The sequence below is a fragment of the Ornithorhynchus anatinus genome, chromosome 1 (assembly GCF_004115215.2).
Source record: "Ornithorhynchus anatinus isolate Pmale09 chromosome 1, mOrnAna1.pri.v4, whole genome shotgun sequence".
In the NCBI taxonomy this organism is placed as follows: Eukaryota; Metazoa; Chordata; class Mammalia; order Monotremata; family Ornithorhynchidae; genus Ornithorhynchus; species Ornithorhynchus anatinus.
In genome coordinates this window covers 162,030,847-162,053,147 of record NC_041728.1, presented here as the reverse complement: position 1 = coordinate 162,053,147, position 22,301 = coordinate 162,030,847, and the positions used below count along the sequence as shown (strand labels likewise).

The following is a 22,301-nucleotide window of genomic DNA, read 5'->3' as shown; positions in this document are numbered from 1 at the left end:
CACTCTTACCTTCTCCATCAGTGTGAGCCTCTCAGCCTCCCCGACCCAGAATGAGCCCCAAATCCTAGGCCATGGGGAAGAAGCAGCAGAGTCCTGCAGGAAAGGAGCCAGAGCCAGTTTAGCTGTAGGAATCTTTACCTGGAACTGATACTCCATGTAGAAAGGTAAAATCAGGATGCTGGAAGCAGGCATAGCCCCACACTCAAGTCCAGGGCATCTTTGGTCACACCTTGGCTCAGCCAGGCTCTCATACAGATGCCCAAGAGCAGGGCAAGCTGCCAATCCGAGCCAGTCTTAGCCCGAGGGGCCGTCCTGGCCTCAGGACGTCACATTGGGGAGTGTGACCACTGAAGGGTAGGGAGGCTGGCACACAGGCCCCATGACAGGGTGGCATGGAGGTGGCCCCTCACCCCCAGATGGCAGAACTGGTTCCTTCCCCAGTGGTGGCTCGGGGGTGCAGGGTGGCGTGCTGCTCCTGGGAAGACTAGCTTGGTCTGGAGTGGCCAGTGTCTGCTCAGCCCACTGGAAGCAGTGCTCAAGACAGCTGGCTCTGCCTACTGTTTGGGTGCCCGAAGCCAATTTGGTGGGAAGAGAGGTGAGATGACCAGAATACCCAATCTGGAAAACCAGTGCTTGGCTTGTTTCAGGAGACAAAGAAAAATTCTATCCTCGGTCTCAAAGCGTTTGAAGCTGGGAACCGACGAGGGGAGGGGACCTAACCCACGACTTCCTGAAGGGGACAAAAGACCCATCATTATTCCTCCTCTGATTAATAAGAATAATAATAATTATTACTTGTTAAGCATTTACCAGATGCTTAACCAGATGCTTAATTAATTAGGTTGGATACAGTTCCTGTCCCATTTGGGGCTGACACTCTTAATCCCCATTTTACAGTTGAGGTAACAGAGGTCTAGAGAAGTGAACTGACTTGCCCAAGGTCACACAGCAGACAAGTGGCAGAGCCAGGATTAGAACCTAGGAACCTCTGACTCCCAGGCCTGGGCTCTATCCACAACTCTATCCACGCTGCTTCTCTGGGCTGGAGTCCTCAAGCTTCCAGGCAAGGGGCCGGCTTCAGGGATAAAGAAAAGAAAACTGGAAAAGGCGCTACCTGTCCTCTAGCCCCAGCCAGTATTTGTTAAGCACTTACTATGTATGAGCACTCTACCAATTCTGGGATCGACACAGCAGTTCAGAGTCCCTGAAACGTAATGGATTTGGTCTAAATAGGAAGAGAAGTGGTACTTAATCCTTATTTTACAGGTGAGAAAACTGAGGCAAAGAGTAGTGAAATGCTTGCCCAACGTCACACAGAAAACAAGTTCCAAGGCAAGGATTAGAACCCAAGATCTCTGACTTTTAGGCCCATGCTCTTTCCACTAGGCAATGGTGAAACACTGCCTGGAGTAAGTTCTGAGGAAGACAGAAGTTCAGCGGGTACAGTAAGACTTCTACAATCCATTAGCTAAATATTGGAAATATATTAATTGTTGATAGGATCTTCCAGAGTATCTTCTAATGACAGTCATGGCTAAGAATATTTCCTGCACTGGCTATCTAAAAGCACTAGTAGCTTCTATTTACCTTGAAGGCACTATGCCTGATTACTTGTTTTTTTGTCTGCCTCCCCTTTTAGACTGTGAGCCCGTTGTTGGGCAGGGATTGTCTCTATTTGTTGACAAACTGTACATTCCAAGCACTTAGTACAGTGGTCTGCACACAGTAAGCGCTCAATAAATTAACTGAATGAATGAATGAATTTTCCTGCTCTGATGCTGTTCTCCAGTAAGTTTAGATTGACCTATCCATTGCTTCCTGCCATTTAAATACTAGTGCCCAAAGTGCTATAACACTGAAATGTAAGGAGTTGGCTTTCTGTTGCCTTTCCCATACTTTGTGGAATGATTAAATCAGTGTATAATATAATAATCTGAAACAAAACCTAGACAGAAAACCATTATTTGTCTGTTTCACATTAACACTCCATCTTTCTTTCATCTGCGGTCCAGAAATCAATTGGGTTTGCTTATTTTTGCTATCTCTTTTGAGTATGATTGTCTCAAATTGACACTATTTTCTACTTCTTAAAAGATTCATCCCAGCTTGTTTTATATGATGCCACTTGGGTGAAAGACTATGCCATTACGGACTCATTATTTAGTTATTCATGGTAAATTGATGTGAAGTCATTTGCTTTAGTTTCTGTTCATGGAAAATAAGAATCACATAAATAACTTCAGCTGAAAATCACACACCCAAGCTGGAAATTCACACTGTTTTTCCTCTCCTATGACTATATTTTGAGAAAGGAATAATATTTTTGCAGAACTTGACAGCAGGTAAGTAAAAGCTAGCACTTGAAATCTTTGTGTCTCAGTTTCCTCATCACTAAAATGGGAATTAAACCCTACTCCCTCCTATTTACACTGTGAGCCCTGTGGTGAGCACACAGCAAGCTACCTTATTAATGATTGTTTATGATCCTGTGAACAACAACAGGGAAGAGACTTCACGACGGCACTAATGGGCTCTACCTGAGACAGGTGACTGAGGCCCTGTGGGGGCAGAGCATGGAGGGAGGCTGGGCTATCTCTCCCTGTTCTACCCAGTAATGGGCCTATTCCAATCAATGACTGCCACGTAAAGCCACAGCTCTGACACCTAAGGCAGATAATAATAATAATAATAATAATGTTGGTATTTGTTAAGCGCTTACTATGTGCCAAGCACTCTTCTAAGCGCTGGGGTAGATACAAGGTAATGAGGTTGACCCACGTGAGGCTCACAGTCTTAATCCCCATTTTACAGATGAGGCAAGTGAGGCACCAAGAAGTTAAGTGACTTGCCCAAAGTCACCTAGCTGACAGGTGGCGGATAAAAGGCAGTTGCTTTGAGGCACCTGGTGTAACATGTGGGCATGTTGAGGAGCAGAAGCAAGTAGAGAAACCCCCTGTTCCTCCCCCTCCCCCATCTCTCACCCCCAACGATCTGGCCACGTATTTCCTCACAAAAATCAACACAATCAGGTCTGAGCTCCCCAAAGTCACCCCTCCACCTCTCCCCTCCCCCCACCTACCCTCTCCCCTACTTTCCCATCCTTCCCTGCAGTATCCTCAGAGGAGATCTCCTCCCTCCTCGCAAGTGCCACTCCCTCCACCAGCACCTCAGACCACATTCCCTCTCACCTTATTGAAACCATCGCCCCTGCCCTCCTCCCTTCCTTAACTTCTATTTTTAACCACTCAATCTCCAATGGCTCCTTCCCCTCTGCCTTCAAACATGCCCACGTCTCCCCCATCCTAAAAAAACCCGCTCTTGACCCCACTTCCCCCTCCAGTTATCGCCCTATCTTCCTACTACCCTTCCTTTCCAAAATCCTAGAATGAGTCATCTACAATTGATGCTTAGAATTCCTTAACTCCCATTCTCTCCTAGACCCCCTCCAATCTGGCTTCCGTCCCCTCCACTCTACCGAGACTGTTCTCTCTAAGGTCACCCGTGACCTCCTTCTTGCCAAATCCGATGGCTCCTACTCCATTCTAATCCTCCTTGACCTCTCTGCTGCCTTTGACACTGTCGACCATCCCCTCCTCCTCCGTACCTTATCTCACCTTGGCTTCACGGACTCCGTCCCCTCCTGGTTCTCCTCTTACCTCTCTGGCCGGTCATTCTCAGTCTCCTTCGCTGGCGCCTCCTCCCCCTCCCATCCTTTAACTGTTGGAGTTCCTCAAGGGTCAGTTCTTGGCCCTCTTCTGTTCTCCATTTACCCTCACTCCCTCGGTGAACTCATTCGCTCTCACGGCTTTAACTACCATCTCTACGCAGATAACACGCAGATCTACATCTCCGGCCCTGTCCTCTCCCCCTCCCTTCAGGCTCGCATCTCCTCCCGCCTCCAGGACGTCTCCACCTGGATGTCGGCCCACCACCTAAAACTCAACATGAGCAAGACTGAGCTCCTCATCTTCCCTCCCAAACCCAGTCCTCTCCCAGACTTCCCTATCACCGTGGATGGCACAACCATCCTTCCCGTCTCTCAGGCCCGCAATCTCGGTGTCACCCTTGACTCATCTTTCTCATTCACCCCACACATCCTATCTGTTACCAACACCTGCCAGTTTCACCTTTACAATATCGCCAAGATCCACCCTTTCCTCTCCACCCAAATGGCTACCTTACTGCTACGGGCTCTCGTTATATCCCGGCTAGACTACTGTGTCAGCCTTCTCTCTGATCTCCCTTCCTCCTCTCTCGCCCCGCTCCAGTCTATTCTTCACTCCGCTGCCCGGCTCATCTTCCTGCAGAAACGATCTGGGCATGTCACTCCCCTTCTTAAACAACTCCAGTGGTTGCCTATCAACCTCCACTCCAAACAAAAACTCCTCACTCTAGGCTTCCAGGCTCTCCATCACCTTGCCCCTTCCTACCTCTCCTCCCTTCTCTCTTTCTACCGCCCACCCCGCACGCTCCGCTCCTCTGCCGCCCACCTCCTCACCGTCCCTCGGTCTTGCCTATCCCGCCATCGACCCCCGGGCCACGTCCTCCCGCGGTCCTGGAATGCCCTCCCTCCTCACCTCCGCCAAACTGATTCTCTTCCCCTCTTCAAAACCCTACTTAAAACTCACCTCCTCCAAGAGGCCTTCCCAGACTGAGCTCCTCTTCTCCCTCTACTCCCTCTACCACCCCCCCTTTACCTCTCCGCAGCTAAAGCCTCACTTTCCCCTTTTCCCTCTGCTCCTCCTCCTCTCCCTTCCTATCCCCTCAGCACTGTACTCGTCTGCTCAACTGTATATATTTATTACCCTATTTATTTTGTTAATGAAATGTACATCGCCTTGATTCTATTTAGTTGCCATTGTTTTTACGAGATGTTCTTCCCCTTGACTCTATTTATTGCCATTGTTCTTGTCTGTCCGTCTCCCCCGATTAGACTGTAAGTCCGTCAAACGGCAGGGACTGTCTCTATCTGTTGCCAACTTGTTCATTCCAAGCGCTTAGTACAGTGCTCTGCACATAGTAAGTGCTCAATAAATACTATTGAATGAATGAATGAACAGAAGCAGCAGAAGAGCCCCACTAAACAGGAGCAGAAGGCAGTATCACTTAGAAGCAGAAAGAAGGAGCACAGGCAGAATGGGCTCCTTTGACCACAGACTGGTATTGGACCCTTGGTGGAGTGGACTGAGTGGGTGGATGCGTCAGTCCGTTGCATGTCGGCAAAACTAAGTAAAAACTTTCCACAGTAACCTTGGTGATCAGAGGTGTGGTTTGACTTCTAATACGTGTCACCGAGGCTCCCCCGGTCCGGGAAGGTCCTAGTTGGTACGAACTGGGGCCTTGTGACAAGCCCCATAATAGAAGGGACTACTATGTCCAAACTGATTATCTCATCACTACTCCAACACTTCATTCCATCATATTTATTGAGCGCTTACTCTGTTTAGAGCACTGTGGTAAGTGCATGGGATTATGGTGCTTGGCCCATAGTGCCTGACAAGTACCATTAAATAAATAGATTCACCTAAATATGACATTTCTACGTGTCTTTTGTTACTCAGTGATGATCCTCTTTCAGAGTTACATTACAGAGAAATACATATTCTTGGAAGAGGGACTCATGCTTTTGGTATACTCTGAAAAGCATCTAGACCCTGTGAGTGTTTCATAAATGTCAGCTAATTAAAAGAACTATGCTGTGTTCAGCCTATAGAATGTCAACAGACAATCTGCCCGGAGGCTCAGAATTCCCAGGAAAATTAAAATGGGAGACTTGTACAGGAACAATGAGAACACTAATGGCAGAAATGAGTGCAAATTGTGATTCCAAATATTTATTTCAATAAAATCTATCCCCCCTAATATTGTGTAGTATTATAAGCAACTCTCCATTAGAAGAGTTGCTTTTGTGGCCAGGGAATGTTTCTGTTTATTGTTGTATTGTACTCTCCCAAGCACTTGATACATTATTCTGTAAGCACTCAAAAAGTATAAGAATGAATGGAAGATATTGCTGCTTTGTTAATGGTGCAGTTAAATTAGCAAACACACACCTTTACTAGTAATTCAAATAAATAAATGCAGCAAAAAACTCAAGAACAGCAATAATAATATTAATGGTGACATTTGTAAAGTACTTACTGTGTGTAAAGCTCTGTACTAAGCTCCTGAGTATATAGAAGATAATCAGGTCAATACAGCCCCTGTTCAACATGGGCTCAAGATACACTAATGTTTTCAACTTCAGATGTCTTTGGACTGACGAATACAGCCATCTTCCATAGTAAAATATTTCTTTCCAGGCCACCTATTGCTTTCATCCAAATTTTTAACTTTTATCATGCACCTAAAAATTTACAGACTGACCAGACAAAGAAATAGCAAATCATTAAACACAATCTAAAAAGCTAATATACTTTTTCTACCAGTCGCCAAATAAAGATAATTTTGTTTTTGAATCTTCCAATCACACACACACAAATCCATGAATACCTGGAAGTAAAGGAATATTTGTTTTTCTTTTTGTCTTTGATTCATTTAATTGATGCTCAATCACAATGGAATAGCAAAATTTTAGCACAATATGCAAAAGTCAAATCCCACTTATATATCAGGAATAAGCAGCATGGCTCAGTGGAAAGAGCACAGGCTCGGGAGTCAGAGATCGTGGGTTCTAATCCCGGCTCTGCCACTTGTCAGCTGTGTGACTTTGGGCAAGTCACTTAACTTCTCTGTTTCTCAGTTACCTCAACTGTAAAATGAGGATTAAATCTGGAAGCCCCACGTGGGACAACCTGATTACCTTGTATCTCCCCCTGTGTTTAGAACAGTGCTTGGCACATAGTAGGCACTTAACAAATGCCCTCATTATCATTATTATTATGTGAACACAGGACCCAAAAAAAAAGGAAAAAAAAAAGAAATGAGGTTTGAGATGCTCATATCTAATTACTGCCAGTTTAAATTGTAGCATGAAATGAGGGCTGAAATAAACAGGAATTTACTTGAAAAACCTGGCAATCAATTGTATCTCATTATAGGCAGGAAATGTGTCTGCTAATTCTGTTGTACCGTACTCTCCCGAGTGCTTAGTACATTGCTCTGTACATAGTACTATACTAAGCACTTGGGAGAGTATAGTACAACAGAGCTGATAGATATATCCCTGCCCACAATGAGCTTAGACTCTAGAGTGAGGAGACAGACAATAATGTAAATGAATTATGGATATGTACATAAGTGCTTTGGGGCTGAAGAAGGGGTAGAAAAAGGGTGCATATCCAAATGTAACGGCAACACAGAAGGGAGTGGGAGGAAAGGAAATGAGAAAACAGTAGGGGAGGGTCTCATAGAGAATATCTGCATTCAGTAAGGCTTTGAAAGTGGAGAGAGTGATTGTCTGTTGGATATGAAGAGGGAGGGTGTTACAGGCCAGTGGCATGATGTGGGCGAGGGGTCAGAGATGCAACAGACCAGAATGAGATCGAGTGAGTAGGTTGGCATTAGAGGAGTTAGGTTTGTGGTTTTGGTTGTAGTAGGAAATCGGGAAGTAAGGCAGGAGTGGGCAAGGTGATAGAATGCTAAGAAGCCTATGGTAAGGAATTTATGCTTACCATAAATGGATGGCCAACCACTGGAGGTTCTTGAGGAGTTGGGAAACATGGAGAGAACAGTTTTGTAGAAAAATGATCCAGGCATCAAAGTGAAACATGGACTGGAGTGGGGCGAGGAGAGGCAAGGATGAAGTAGAGGTGGTCAAGGTCGACATCATTATTATTATCATTATTATCACTCTCATATTCAAGCACCTGTGTGCCAAGCACTTCGCAAAGTAATGGGGCAGATACAAGATAAGCAGACCAGACAAAGTCCCTCCCCCCCACATGGCTCATAGTCAAAGAAAGAGGGATATCGAGTATTGAATTCTCATTTTACAGATTTGGAAACTGAGGCAGAGAAATTATTTGCCCAGAGTCATACACCAAGTAAGTGGCAGAGCAGGGATTGGAAACCAGGTGCTCTGATTCCAGGACCCCATGCTCTTTCCACTAGGTCATGCTGCTTCCTCTAATAATAATAGCTTGTAATAGCTAGTTTTGCTATATCTACAACTCATCACTGTTAATCTTTCATTGCATAGAAAATAGCCTCAAATAATAGTTGTTAAAGTATAGTAAAATCTTAGCATATACTGCAAATGAGTGTTCTGAAAAATAACGAAAATACATAATGTGTTTTGTGAAAAAATACACAGTATTTAATTATACCCATTATTATGTATGTTACTACTACTGGTTCTTCCTCCATAGTCAAATTCGAGGGGAGAGTTCATCATTCAAATATCAGTTATCTGGTCGACCAATTATCCAAAGCTTGTTTGTTTTATTTAATCTAGATAAACAAACTTTAGTTAATAGAAGCCAAGCTAATTTTGGTAGAACTCATTCACTCATTCATTCAATAAATTCAATCACTTATTGAGTGCCTACTGTGTGCAGAGCACTGTACTAAGCGCTTGGGAGAGTAAAATACACAACAATATCACAGACACATTCCCTGCCCACAAGGAACTTACAGTCTAGAGCAGGGGAGATGGACATTAATATAAAAAAAAATTATGGATAGGTACATGAGTGATGTAGGGTTGGGAGGGGGTAAGAACAGAGTGAGCAAGTGAGGGTGGTGCAGAGGGAGTGGGAGAAGAGGTAAGGGGGGGTGCTTAGGAAAGGCCTCCTGGAGGAGATGTGCTGTCAATAAGGCTTTGAATGGGGGGAGAGTAACTGTCAATCAAATTTAAGGAGGGAGGGTGCTCCAGACCAGAGCCAAGATGTGGGCCAGGAGCTGGTGGCAAGATAGGTGAGATCAAGGTTCAATGAGAAGGTTGGAGTGAAGTGTGAGGGCTGGGATGTAGTGAAGTGAGGTAAAAGGGGGCAAGTTGATGGAGTGGTTTAAAGCCAATGGTGAGAGATTTTGTTTGGTGCAGAGGTGGATGGGCAAACACTGGAGTTTTTGAAGAGTGGGGTGACATGTCCTGAATGTTTCTGTAGAAAAATGATCCAGGCAGCAGAGTGAAGTACAGACTGGGAAGGGGAGAGGCAGGCTATTGGAAGGTTAGTAAGGAGGCTGATGCAGGAATCCAAGAGGAGAGGATGATTACATTCACCTGGTAGCAGTCTGGGTGGAGAGGAAAGGGTGGACTTTAGCAGTGTTATGAAGGTGGGACAGGATTTAATGATTGAATATGTGGGTTGAATGACAGAGAGGAATCAAGGGTAATGCCAAGGTTACAGCCTTTTGAAACAAGAAGGATGGTGGTGCTGTCTATAGTGATGGCAAAGTCAGGGGGAGGACAGGGTTTGGGTGGTAAGATGAGTTCTGTTTTGGACATGTTAAGCCTGAGGAGACGGGAGGACATCCAGTCCTCAACTAGTCCTGGTCCCAGTTATTCCAGATTAATCCAATGCTCTGAACTTTCATATAAAGATCACTACCGTATGACCTCTGCTGCATTACTCTACTCTCCCTTCTCTGCTAATGAAAAACCATAATTCTTTCCTTGGTGGCAACTCATCTTCATTACCTTAGCCAGAAGCAGAACCTCTTCTGCTCCCCTTCATGCCCTATTCCCTAAAAGCTTCATTAGCGTCCCTTCCATTAAAGTTTTAAAGGAAACACAACCCTCAAGTGATTTCATCAGCTACCTGCCTACTATTCTGACCCACTCTTCTTGTGTTCCTGAGCTCAAGAAAAGACATTTCTAGACTTTAAGTATTCTCTTTGGAGCTATTCCTATATTCATACAGTAGGAATTGAGGGGTTTCCTGATAGATTAACCCTTTCTTGTGTTCTTTACCATTGTATTCCCTTACGAAGTATAATCTCATCTAAGTGATTTCCTTATAATTAAAATCCTGGACAGTATATTCAGTAAAGGGAGCCCACCTATTATATTTAAACTGGACTTTACTATCTGAGACTCCTGAGAACACAGGATTACAGCCCTTGAGGGCTGAACATTATACATATCTATATGTTTTATATAATAAGTTGTTCATTCATATTAATGCCTACCTCCCTATCTAAACTGTAAAGTCACTGTGGGGAGAGAATCATCATCATCAATTATATTTTTTGAGTACTTACTGTGTGCAGAGCACTGTACACAAGTTGGTAGACACATTCCCTGCTCACAACGTATTTACAGACTGGAGACAGGTGTGTCTACCAACTCTATGTATTCTCCCAGTGCTTAGTTCAGTGTTCTGCACACAGAAAGTACTCAATAAATACAACTGATTAAGAAACATTCCTTATCTCCCTTTAAATCCCCTTCTGAAGCAGACATGCCTGCTTCTGTAACAGGGGAACCTTTGGGTTGCAGCAAGTGTCCTGTTTTCCATCACACTCCAGCTAAACATAACTTTATAAGACTTTTTGTTCATTATTCATTCAATTGTATTTACTGAGTGCTTACTGTGTGAAGAACACTGTACTAGCAGCTTGTAAAGTACAATTCAGCAATAAAGACAATCCCTGCCTACTCGAGCTTTACAGTCTAGCAGTGGGGAGACAGATTTGTTATGAAGGTGTGAGTGGGTAGTGGAGTAGCAGTGCCTACGTGATGGCAGATTGCCGGGCGTTTGCCAATACTCCCCTTTCCATTCATTCATTCAATCATATTTATTTAGCGCTTATTGTGTACAGAGCACTGTACTAAGCCCTTGGAATGTACAATTACGCATCAGATAGAGAGAATCACAGCCCAACAGTGGGCTCACAATCTAAAAAATACAATTGAATGAATGAATCAGTGGAGAAGAACGGACCCTCAACTATTAGAGAAGCAGCATGGCTTAGTGGAAAGAGCATGGGTTTGGGAGTCAGAGGTGGTGGGTTCTAAACCTGGCTCTGCCACTTATCAGCTGTGTGACTTTGGGCAAGTCACTTAACTTTTCTGTGTCTCAGTTACCTCATCTGTCAAATGGGGATTAAGATTGTGAGCCCCACGAGGGACAATCTGATAACCTTGTATCTACCCCAATGCCTAGAACAGTCAGCACTTAACATAGTAAGCGCTTAACAGATACAATCATTATTATTACATGTTAGATTTGAAATATTCAACTTAATCTATTTGTAACTTAGGCAGCAAGATGTTATTGTTTAAAGTTGTTTTAAATAGCCCTAGAAAAATCACATGCTATGTACGACATTACCACTGAAAACACATGGATAAATATATCCGAGTTTTGGCGTGAAAATCAACAGGGGAAACTCAAAGTAGGTGAAATAATTCACCTCGCTGCTCTACTTTTTCTCATAACTACATCACCCATGCACATACTTCCATTTCATAAATGTGTTCAAACGTAAGCTCCTTTAGGGCTGGGATCATGCTAATTTCCTTGATAATACTTAGTACAGTGCTCTGCACAAAAGTATCCAGTAAATATAAATGTATATCAATTATTTGAAGAGATTTCCTGATCTTTGGCTAATTTTCATCTCTTTCTTAAATTGCTTTTCAGACTCTAGGATGGCTATTTGATTGAAATTTTATTAGAAGTCCCATAAGAGTCATAAAACTACAAAACCTTTGCTTGAAATAAACGTTCCATAACATCTTTAAAACCAAATTCAGTTTGATCATTTATCCCTCCCTGCTAATTTCTCTTTGACTTTATCTTTTATTCCTTGAGATATGTGTGTTACTCAACAAAATATTTTACCATGTATATTCATTTTCTTTTTGTATTCTTTTATATCTTTGATGTATTTAACTTTTTCACCTCTCCTCTTTGACAAAGAGCCCTTTAGGATCTATCGATTAACCAGTTGTAACACAAAATGTTTCAAAAATATTCATATGTTGTCATCAAATGATCAACCAATCAATTGTATTTACTGGGAGCTTACTATGTGCAGAGCACTGTACTAAGCACTTGGGAGAGGATTATAACAAAATTGGTAGACACGTTCCCAGCCCACAGAGAGCTTACATTCTCGAGGGAGAGACAGACTAAAATAAAGTACGGATAAGGACCTAAGGGCTGTGAAGCTTAGGTTGCAAAACTGGACTACCAGAACACTGCAGAAGGAAGAGGAACTAGGGGAAAGTGAAGGCTTAGTCAGGGAAGGACTCTTGGAAGAAATGTTATTTTAATAAGGTTTGTAAGATGGGGAGAGTGATGGTCAGTTCGATTTGAAGCAAGAAGGAGTTCCAGGTCAGAGGCAGGATCAGGATGGTAAAATAGACAAGAATGAGGTACAGAGAGTAGGGTGGCGTGAGGGTGACATGAATATGCTGGGAGGCAAAGTAAATACGCTGGGTGGAAATCAGCAAGGTAAGGTAGGAGGTAGTAAGGTGAATGAGTACTTTAAAGTCAAAGGTAAGGAGTTTCTGTTTGATGTGAGAGTCAAAAGGCAACCACTGGAGGCTCTAGAGAAGTGGGAAAATATGGACCGAACTTCTTTTTGGAACAATGATCCAGTCCACAGAGTCAAGTATGGACTATAGTGGGAGAAACAGGAGGCAGGGACAACCAATGAGGTGGCTGATGCAAGTCAAGGAGGGATAGGATAAGTGCTAGGATAAGGGTGAATTTTAGTGGCATTTTGAAGGTAGAACGTATAGGATTTGGTCACAGTTTGAGTATGTTGGTTGAATGAGGGGGATGAGCCAAGGATAATTCCAAGGTTATGGGTTTCTGAGCCGCGAGGATGGTGGTGTTGTATATAGTAATGGGAAAGTCACAGGGAGGACTGGGTGTATACTTGAATGGGTGGGCGGACAGTTTATCACTTTAGGTTAAACAAGTCAATCATCTTTTTTTTAAAAAAAACACACTATTGAACATACTAGAGTGATCTTAACAAGTAAAGCTTGGTATAATGTTTTAATTTAGAGAAATATAGCAAACCAGGCAGCAGAAATATGCACTTTTCTGCAAACATTACAATTTCCCTTTGTGTTCTGTTTTTCGGGCACTAGCAGTAGAAGTTCAGTCGTGTAGAAATGTTTCAAATATGGTTCCAGACACAAAGTCCAGCTTCTTTTAACAGTTGGGTCAGTTTCCATACACTATTTCAAAGTGCAGTTTTCAGAGAGGGAGAAAAGCATCACTCATACTTGCTATTAAAGCTCAGACACAACATTATTCATCATAAAAGAGCAAAGAAAAATAGCATGTACCATAAATACTCACTGGCATATGTATGTTTATAATATGCATTTTCTCATATAGCAACTTGCCGCCAAAGAGTATATGAATATGCACATTCAAGAAATATGAAATGCCAAATTAAATAACATAAACATATGCAAATATAGTGTTTATAATTGTAGAAGAATTATATTTTCTATCCTAAAAGGTTCTATCTGATGAGAGTGACAGAATCTCAAACACATAAAAGTGGGTGATTAAAAGTATAGTTTTATGCATTTACTCATTACAGCATCATAGCTGTAGTTACGAATTTTAAAAAGATCACTGAAGAATTTGAAATGTTTTGCAAATTGGCTTCAGTCCACAAATCTTTAAAATTTAAATTCAAATTCCTACGTACGCCCAGGTGCTGATTGAAGTTTGTTCGAGTTTGTCTCCGTTCCACTCCAGAGGAAATAAATTTCATTAAGATGCTGGTAGAGTGGCTTATAGGGAACTTCACTCCAACTTCCTCTGAAGTAATTAATCAGGTAGCAAAAAAACTGCCAAATTATGCTAGCTTTTCATCTGGTTAATATTGGAAAGAGTTATCTTCCCAAGCCCCACCCACCCATATAAATTTACACTCTTCTTGTTTTGATTGGAGTGATTTTGAAAAAAAACCAAAAGGGATCATCTGTTACTTAAGAATATTGCCGCATATCCTGATGCAACTACTGCCTTATGGCCTGGAGAGAGCAAATTACCCTCTTTAAAAGGTTTTGCAGAAGTTACTGGTTCAGTTCAGACTCTCTAAATAAAATGAAAAGAATATGTTATTTGCATAAATTAGAGACACTTGAAATTTTTACCTTTATAATATTTAATTGACTCTGGAGGTTAAAACCCAGAACACTTTAATCCCAGCCTCATTTTTTTTTCTGATTCTTAAAATGAGAGAATTCAATCGATAGCATATACTGAGTGCTTACTATGTGCAGAGAACTATACTAAGCACTTGGGAGAGTATAGTACAAGAGAGCTGGTAGACAAGTTCCCTGTTGAAAAGGGACTTACTGTCTAGAAAGGAGCGTCCAGGCTACAAAAAGATCAAATTCCTTTGTTTTAGGATGTGAAGATTCATAATGGCCATATATAGCATGGTGGGTGATGATTAGCTTGACTAGGAGATTAGCTTGAGTAGGAGATTAAGTGCTCTGGAAATCAGAAGTTCTGAGATCTGTTCCTGGTTTTGCTTGTTCTTTTTGTTGTTCTTTTCTTTTCTTTGTAAATGGTATTTAAGTGCTTACTATGTGTCAAACACTGCTCTAAGTGATGGGGTAGATATAAGATAACCAAATCTGACACAGTTGTTGTCCCACATGGAGCTAAAAGTAAGTCAGAAGGAGGAGGATTGAACCCCTACTTTATAGATATGGTAACTGAGGCCCAGAGAAGTTAAGAATTTGCCCAAGGCCAAAAGGCAGAAAAATGGTGGAGCAAGAACTGTAACTCATTTCCTCTGATTCCACAACCAGTGTTCTTTCCCCTGGGCCATTCTGCTTACTGGGGCCATGCCACCAGTGACGAAGGCTTCTGACTGAAGAACCGTAAAGACTGCAGTGGCTTCCAAGGCAATTTAATGGCCAGGTTACGGTTTTATAGAACATCATCGGCATTCTCTGCCTATCACCTCACTCACTGTATGCCTGGCCCCAATGAGATGAGAGGGTGCAAATAGCACTGTGAAATCCACGTGCATTAAACAAATCCTTCGTGAAGGTTCTTGATCCTAAAACTTTCGGACTGTCAGGACTGAGACTCATACATCGTTCCCAAGAAGAGACTCCATCAAGGGCAATGATAAGCATAAACATATATGGTTTGACCCCTGGCCCACATCCAACCACTGACCTGGAATGCCCTCCCTCCCCACATCCGCCCAACTAACTCTCTTCCCCTCTTCAAAGCCCTACTAAGAGCTCATCTCTTCCAGGAGGCCTTACCAGATTGAGCCCTCCCTTTCCCTCAGCCCCTCCTCCCCTCCCTATTGTCCCTACTCTCTCCCTCTGCTGTACCCTCTTCCCCCCAACTACAGCACTTGTGTATATTTGTATATAGTATTTATTACTCTATTTTATTAATGATGTGTATATATCTATGATTCTATTTATCTCGATGATATTTACACCAGACTACTTGTTTTGTTTTGTTTGGTTCTGTTTTGTTTTGTTGCCTGTCTCTCCCTTTTAGTCTGTGAGCCTGTTGTTGGGCAGGGATTGTCTCTATCTGTTGCCAAAATGTACATTCCAAGTGCTTAGTACAGTGCTCTGCACAGAGTAAGCACTCAATAAATGATAAAATGAATGAATGATTGAATGGTGGAAAATCTCCCAAAATGCTCCAAGCACTTCATTCATTCATTCAATTGTATTTATTGAGCACTTACTGTGTGCAGAGCACTATACTAAGCTCTTGGAAAGTACAATTTGGCAACAGATAGAGATAATCCTACCCAACAACGGGCTCACAGTCTAGAAGGGGGAGACAGATAACAAAACCAAACAAGTAGACAGGCATCAATACCATCAAAATAAATAGAATCATACATATATATACACATTATTAATAAAATAGAGTAATAAATATGTACAAATATGCACAAGTGTTGTGGGGAGGGGAAGGGGGTATAGCAGAGGGAGGGAGTAGGGGCAGTGGGGAGGGGAGGAGGAGCAGAGGGAAAGGGAGAGCTCAGTCTGGGGAGGTCCTCTCTGTGACCTTCCAATCCCAGCTCTGCAACTTACCTGCTGCGTGATCTTGGGCAAATCACTTCAGTTCTCTGTGTCTCAGTTCCCTCATGTGCAAAATGGGAATTCAAAATGTGTTCTTCTTCGAATTTAGACTGTGAGTCCGATATGGGACTTGATTACCTTGAACTTACTTAGTACTGTTCTTGGCACATAGATCTTGCAACAAATACCACAATTATTATTATCATTAATATCATTAAATACTCACATTCTCCCACTTGAGGTAAAAAAGTAAATTAAAAAGCCAGTTGCAAGAGCATCTTTATGATAACACTGTTTCATCTGTACTGGGTGAGCTACTGAAGTGACCTGTCTTGGTTCAACCAGTGGGCCCAGGAGTGTGGGAGCAGAAGCATTGTGGTTTAGTGGAAAGAGCACAGGCTTGAGAATCAGAGGTCATGGGTTCTAATCCCAGCTGGGCCACTTGTCAGCTGTGTGACTTTGGGCAAGTCACTTCACTTCTCTGGGCCTCAGTTCCCTCATCTGTAAAATGGGGATTAAGACTGTGAGCCCCACGTGGGACAACCCGGTTATCTTGTCTCTACCCCAGGGCTTAGAACAGTGTTTGGCACATAGTAAGCGCTTAACAAATATTATTATTATTATTAGTATCTGATTGGAAGGACTACTGTCAGGCACAGCAGTGATGCAGGCAGAAGCCGCATGGGCTAGTGGAAAGATCATGGGCCTAGGAGTCAGAGGACCTGGGTCTTAATCCTGGCTCCACTACTTAATAATAATAATGGTGATGATGGTATTTGTTAAGCACTTACTATGTGCCAGGCACTGTACTAAGTGCTAAGGTGGATACATAGAAATCAAATTGGACACAGTTCCTTTCCCTTGTGTGGCTCACTATCTCATTCCCCATTTTACAGATGAGGTAACTGAGGCACAAAGTAATGAAGTGACTTGCCCAAGGTCACACAGCAGACAAGTGGAAGAGCTGGGATTAGAACTCGTGACCTTACTCCCATGCTCATGCGCTAGCCATTATGCAATGTTGCTTCACTCTTGTCTATTATGTGACCTTGGGCATGTCACTTAACCTCAATTACCTCATCTGAAAAATGGGGATAAGACTTAGCCCACGTGAGACAGGCTATGTCCAACCCAGTGATTTTACCCCAGCGCTTAGTACTGTGCCTTGCTTATAGTAAGCATTAACAAATACCATTAAAAAAAATTCTGAAGGTTTCTAGAATCTGTACTCCTACAATATTTGAGTGCTTCCAGGATTGCCTTACTTGGACAAGACGACTCGGAAATATTTAGAGAATACAAAACTCCACTTTTCATTCTTTTGCTACCCCAACATATTCCTTCACCTTCTGGGCCAAGCTCTCTGCAGCCTACCGGTAAAAATCATGACAGCCCATTATGAAACACAAAAGCATTCATCTTGTAAGATCTCCAAGAGGAAGAAGGACAATCCTAAATAGGAAAAATTTACTAAAATTAGACTGACCTCATTTGTTGAAATTGGCATTCAATGAGACATCCCAAATACATTGGTGGAGGGAAGGAAGGTGTTAAACCCATTCTGTCCTGCCTCCACTTTCTGGTACATCCAAGAGAGAAACAGAAATGGATTAAACTATCAAGTCCCATCCTATTTCCTTTCCTACTGCCCCATCTATGCACTTAGTCCCACCACTAAGCACGTTGGTATTAACCAACCCTGTCAACCTGCCCCAATAGCCCTTATGCGCATCTCAGCTACTTCCCCTCTATGTAATTTATTCAAATGCCTGTCTCCTCTGTTATACCATAAGCTCTTCTATAGCAGGGATTGTGTCTACTTAATCAATAAATAACAATAATGATAATAATGTTATTTGTGCCAAACACTGTTCTAAGCGCTGGGGTAGATACAAGGTCATCAGTTGTCCCACATGGGGTTCACAGTCTTAATCCCCATTTTACAAATGAGGTAACTGAGGCCCAGAGAAGTTAAGTGACATGCCCAAAATCACACAGCTGACAAGTGGCGGAGCCGGGGTTAGAACCCCATGACCTCTGACTCCCAAGCCCGTGATCTTTCCACTAAGCCATGCTGTACTCTTCCAAGTCCCTCTCAGGGTCACACCTGGAGAGTTTCCAGTACTCTACTAGTCTCGGCTACAGGAGGGAGAGTCAAGCAGAGGCCTACCCATTCCATTCCTAACTTGGGTAGTGGTTACCGAGCAGAAGGCAATCTGCTACAAGTCAAAATTCCCCTTTGCTGGGCAAAAGCGGCATAGGAGAGATTAGAGGGAGGAGACTTACATTTTCTGCATGGAAGGAGGCAATGGTAAACCATTTCCATATTTTTACCAAGAAAGCTCTAAAGATACACTACCAGAATGATTGCAGATGAAAGTGGGGCGTTCTGGGAAAAATGTATCCATGGAGTCGCTATGGGTTGGAGTTGACTCAACAGCATAAGACAAGAACAACTTTTCCTAGGGCTTAATACATTGTTCTGGACAGGGTGAGTCCTCAATAAGTACTACTGATGAACTGATTAATTTTAAAAAGTCAGGCAAGAAGAGGAAACAAGGAACAATCATCACTGTTTGGCCACCTTGGCTGCTGCTACGTATTTCACTTGACCCAGAGTCAACAGTTATAGCAGTGTCACAGTCCTGTCAAGTATTGCCACCTCTTTTAACCTCCAGTATCCTGGAATTCCCAAACTACATATATAATACAGCTCCAAATCATGAATAGCAATGTTGAGTGCTAAAAAGATTAATGAGGTGTTATTGGATAATGGTCTTAACCTTTTTTTGTAAAAAAAAATAACACATTGTATTATCCTCATAATGTAATAAAAGATGAGGTCATTTTTTTTTCCTTTTCCTCAGATGATTGTCCTAGTTTCAGTTTTCTATACAGTGGTCACGAATGGGAAAAGCTAGGGGAAATAATTGAGGAAAAGGTTAAACTATTAATATATTATATTACATAGGTACCTTTCTAACATTTCTTTCAGTATTTCCTTTCCCACCTTGCTTTCTCAGCCAATATTCCAGCCAACAGCCTGTCTTCAAAACAGATGTTCTTCTCCTCCTGGAGTCAGGAGAACAGACTAACACATACCAAACAGGGAAGCTGCCTATTGCTTTTCTCACACTCCCTGAATCTTTGATATGAATGACAAGTTAAGATAAATGCCTTCAGAGAGACATCCCGGAATGTTTAGCAGAAACCCATCAACCTTTAGCCCAAAGATGGCTGCCCTTGTCTTTGATTAATTATGTTATAAACAGAGTGCTAACCCATATAATCAAGAGTTGATCTGGCAGAAAAAAAGTCTGTTAATAAGCTACCAGAATCCAGTAGGCTGAAAAAAGGTGTCTTAGAAGAAACTTAGTAGGGAGTTCTTGCTTTTCTAACCTCTTGCGCTAGCTCCATGACTACCAAGATCCACCACTCCCAGGCAAGGAATCAGAGACCTGGATTCTAATCTAGTCCTGCCACTTCTCTGCTTTATGACCTTGGGAAAGTCTCTTAACGTCACTGCATCTCATGTTACTTTATCTGCAAAAGGGGGATTAAGATTGAGCCCCACGCGGGACATGGATTGTATTCAACCTGATTCACTTGTATCAACCCCAGAACTTACTATATCCATTCATTCGTATTTATTGAGCACTCACTGTGTGCAGAGCACTGTACTAAGCGCTTAAAAAAGTGACATGCCTAGCACATAGTAAGTGCATGCTTAACAAATACCATTAAAAAAGGACCTTCTGAAAAAATTGAGTATTGCAGACCGAGGCTAACTAATTTACCTCAAAGCCTTCAGCTAAACCATTTCTGACAGAAGTCCTTTCTCAAACCCTTGCTATACATCCTCTTCCTAGGTATTAATGCTATTGCTACCAACTGCCAATGTGAAGCTACCAATGTGAAGCAGTGTGGCTCAGTGGAAAGAGCACGGGCTTTGGAGTCAGAGGTCATGGGTTCAAAGCCCCACTCTGCCACTTGTCAGCTGTGTGACTGTGGGCAATTCACTTAACTTCTCTGTGCCTCAGTTACCTCATCTGTAAAATGGGGATTAATTCTGTGAGCCCCAAGTGGGACAACCTGATTCCCCTGTGTCTACCCTAGTGCTTAGAACAGTGCTCTGAACATAGTAAGCGCTTAACAAATACCAACATTATTATTATTAACTGCTGACATAATCTTCCTTTTCAGTCATGTTGCCCTCTGCTCTGTACCCTGTGGGCTTCTACATTTATGCACATGGATCTGTGAACTTTGGGCATTTGATATGCCCCCCGCCCTCAACCCCACACACTTCTGTACATAGCTTTAAATTATATATCATGAATCGTGCATTTATTTGTATTAACATCCATCTCCTCCTCTAGATTGGAAACTTGGCAGGGAGTGTTTCTGTTAATTCTGTGGCATTATACTTTCCCAAGCACTTATAACAATGCTCTGCACACGGTAGTCCCTCAGTAAAAACCACTGATTGATTCCTGCTTCACACCTTACCGGTCTCCATATTATTTTTAACTTTTGAAAAGCTTTGTTCCCCTTTACCCATTCTAGCTTTGGGAATATCCAAGCCCTACTGCTCCCACTGTCCCTCCCCAGTATATGTGTACACACACACACACACACACACACACACACACACTCTCATTTACACATATATGTATATATATATATATATGTATATATATGTACAATCATTCAATCATATTTATTGAGCACTTACTATGTGCACAGCACTGTACTAAGCACTGGAATGTACAATTAGGCAACAGATAGAGACAATCCCTGCCTAACAATGGTCTCACAGTCTAAACGGGGGAGACAGACAACAAAACAAAACAGAATAAAACAAAACAAGTAGTCTGGTGTAAATATCATCAAGATAAATAGAATCATAGATATATACATATCATTAACAAAATAGAGTAATAAATAATATACAAATATGCACAGTGCTTTGGGGAGGGGAAGGGGGAAGAGTAGAGGGTGGGAGAAGGGGGCATGGGGAGGGGAGGAGGAGCAGAGGGAAAGGGAGGGCTCAGTCTGGGACGGCCTCCTGGAATATGAAAAATGTACATATAGGCGTTTCCCCCTCCCCCCCCAGCTCAATTCAACCATACTTTTCAAAAAATTCTTTCCTTCCCCACAGGTTCATATCTAATCTTGACCAGCAGGCCTGGCCTCTGCCATCCTCAATTCTTGCCCTCGGATTCTGTTCTGGCGGGGGTAAGGAGCAGGGGCTCCCCCAAAACCACAGATTATCAGAGATAAAAAGTTAAAAAAAAAGACCATTTGAAAAGTGGTTGAGAGGGACAAGAAATGGGCAAGACAATTGAAGGAAAAAAATGGCTTACCTGATGAGAGCTCATGTAGCAGAGATAACCTCGGGGCTATTAGCTCTGATAGCTAGAAGGTACCACTATCCAATACAGGTTCTTCCTATTTCCTTCTCTTGTCCTCTTCTCACTGGTTAAGAACAGCTGCTCATTACTCTCAAAAAAATCAGCCTGCATATCTTTGAAAAGATCCATTAATTCACCACAATACCTTTGCCTTTTCTTCTTAAGGTACTATTCTGAAGCACTTTCATTTGCATTTTTCTTATCATGCTTAAGCTAAGAAAGCTAAACAGGAAAGATTCCCTGACAGAAAACTGTCCAGATGCCCAGTGGCCCACACACTAGGCTGTATTATTGCCAGATCGTGACTGAGCTCTCGTTTTATCTCAACCCAACTCCCTGAACAGTATTACAAGGGAAATCACCAGTTCCTTAAACTTTCACCGCTCTAGGAGTCTAACATTCCCTTTGGCATCAAGAAGATCTGTCTTGCCTGGGTGGAGCTGGTGCTAACTTGAGTTGGTCAGAAATGGACTGCAAAAATTTGATAGGAACCCACTGGAGTTGAACAATTTTCTTTTTAAATTCCTCATTTACAAAGTGCAAACCAAACTATGCCAATTCCTGAAACAGTGCTCATCAGCTAGCTAGCACCCCTCTTCCCCCAACCTCAAGTGAATCACCAGCTGTGCTTTCCAGGGCCAGTTGGGATTCTAGAAGGGTCTCATATTTTATATATTCTTCATCCATGTCCCTCTCAGATATGAGATCTGAGAAGATCACAGCCCAGTATAGTATGACTGCCGGTCACGGCGATATCGATCCTTTCTTTTTTTATATGATGGAATCACTCAATTTGCGTTTTTTTTAAAAAAAGGATTTTTTTTTCTTTTACAAGGAGGAAAAAACACACACACATTAATATACCTTCATGGAAGTCTTAAAAATCTAACTAGCATTTAAATTAAATCAGCGCTGTGAATGGATTCTTCAGGTACAAAGGAGAAATTCAA

The 22,301-nt window shown here is 42.4% G+C and overlaps 1 long non-coding RNA gene across 1 annotated transcript in view; it reads right to left on the bottom strand.

The window, feature by feature from the left end:
• LOC114813257 overlaps positions 1 to 21,550 on the bottom strand; it is a 113,909-nt gene extending 92,359 nt beyond the window's left edge. Inside the window, exon 1 of the long non-coding RNA XR_003760958.2 lies at positions 21,304 to 21,550. This is a non-coding gene — a long non-coding RNA (uncharacterized LOC114813257). The remainder of the gene's footprint in view (positions 1 to 21,303) is intronic.
• Between the last annotated feature and the right edge of the window lie 751 nt (positions 21,551 to 22,301).